We start from the raw sequence: 2,146 nt of genomic DNA on the forward strand, positions 1-2,146 counted from the left end.
TTCTGGATCATCATGCACCACTTATCACCAGAGTGATAATTAGTCGTCCAGCTGCACCTTGGTACACTGAACAAATTAAAAACGAAAAACGTATCAGAAGGAAACTCGAGCGGGTATGGCGTAAGTCAAGACAATCCTGTGATCGTCTAAAATACAGTCAGTCATGTCACCGTGTCAGTGAGCTATTATTGGAAAGTCGTACTCATTACTATTCTGAAATTGTTAGAGATAATGGGAGTGACCAAAAGCAATTATTTAAAACCGTTGGAAAGTTTCTACATCATACCCCTGATTCTCATTATACTGTGTGCGAATTCTGATCAGAATCTAGCTAACAATTTTATGACTTTCTTTGAGGACAAAATTTGTAATAATGTAATGTTTTGTATTTTGATTTTTGTTTAAGTTCGTGATGTATTTCTATGTAGCCTCAGTCTTATCCTAATGGGAATTTTTAGATGTGAAGAGAGGACGGCCATTCGAATTAAAGTACTAAATGTGCTTTGTAAGATATTAGGAACGTCATCTCCACTATATGAGGTATAAAATGTTGGTACTTTGAATAAATTTTAGTCCATTTTTCTAGACATTAGCGATATTATGAATTTTTTTTTTAGTTTTGTAACTCCTTGTTTTTTACAGGGAGAAATACTTGAGAATTCAGTGTTGCCACATTTAGACCACATTGCGAAAGATCGGGATATTTTTGTGCAGATCCGAGCTGTCCAGTTTCTTGTCGATGTTATTGAATCCTCTGATTCACCGAAAGTTTGCGATGTTTTGCATATAATCGAGAAGGTACTCAATACAATCCTTTTCAGTTGGTTTCATTTCTCCACTCCAATTTGCCTCTTCATTAGTGATGAGCTGATACTGTACTTCAATAAAAAACTCTCTCTTATCAGTGAAAGCTTCCTGACCTGAACCCAACCATATACCGCGAATTGGATCGTTTTACACGGGAGTCGCGAATGCAAACGCATCAGTGAAGTAAAAGGATATATATTTCATTTATCAATTCCAGATTGCCACTGTCCAGTAGATCCTCTCAAGCGATACGTTAAGCCGTCGTGTAAAGAACATGTAAGGTAATTATAGAGACTACAAGGTATTTGTAGGAACATCTAGAGACATATAATTACATCTAATCACTGTAGATTGCCTTTGTTGCTGCAGCCTCAGGATGAAACAGCGTAGAAAGATATCAAAGAGGCTGCATTAGGATTAGTACGGAGAACTATTTTGGCTTCAAGCTAGATAGGGATTTTTGTCAGGACTTATCGTTCCAGTTGTATAAAATGAAACTTTTCACAATGAATTCCAAATCGTAATTCATCATGGTATCAATGCCCCCCCCTCCTCTCTCTTTCAAAAATTAGGCCCATGTTCCATTTTTAATTTAATAAGTGGGTTCTTTATAAAGTGATAAGCTAGCTAAAGCTAATGTTTCCAAACTATTTCCACATCAACATATGCTATATTTTTGTGCTGAAGATTAGTGGATATAAATAACAATGGAGAGAACGAAAGGTTCCAGTGACGTTAGAGGTACTATTACTGTTTTCAAGTTTCTTCATAACTTACCTGTGTGTTCATTATATATATATATATATATATATATATATATATATATATTTATATATATATATATATAATATATATATATATATATATATATTATATATATATATATATATATATATATATATATACTTGATATTGCCAGACATTTGAATATTTGTGATTTGAATAATTCAACTCAGGCTTTCATTCCATTTCTATCCTTAGGTCTCAGATTATCCTAAGGGATTTGTTGTTGTCTGTGGTGGTTTTAGAACAATGGTATGTACCAGATGCTGCTTGTACCAGCCATATAATAACAAAAGGATAAGATACCGGTTATTTCTGTAAATTGAAGTTTTACATTTTGTGCACCATTTTCCTTTTGTTTTCCAGCATCTTTTCACATCAGAGAGGAGAGAGGAATTGCTGAAAAAGATGATGGAATCTTCTTTCAATAATGTTGGTGTTATGATAAAGTATGTGAACATTTTAAGTAAACAAATTTTAAGTAAATGACAAAATGACTTACATTCAGGTTACTTTATTTACGTTTTAACCGTTTTTGACAAAATTCTTTCCAGGT

General features: G+C 33.4%; 1 long non-coding RNA gene across 1 annotated transcript; it reads left to right on the plus strand.

Annotated features, from left to right (window-relative positions):
* The first annotated feature begins 524 nt into the window (after positions 1–524).
* Positions 525–1,045, plus strand: LOC114544878. Its single transcript, XR_003690653.1, has 3 exons — positions 525–540; positions 643–798; positions 1,025–1,045. It is a non-coding gene; the product is annotated as an uncharacterized LOC114544878 (long non-coding RNA).
* Positions 1,046–2,146: the final 1,101 nt, after the last annotated feature.

This window comes from Dendronephthya gigantea, unplaced genomic scaffold, assembly GCF_004324835.1.
Source record: "Dendronephthya gigantea isolate DGI-Jeju-01 unplaced genomic scaffold, DenGig_1.0 001011F, whole genome shotgun sequence".
Lineage (NCBI taxonomy): Eukaryota > Metazoa > Cnidaria > Anthozoa > Malacalcyonacea > Nephtheidae > Dendronephthya > Dendronephthya gigantea.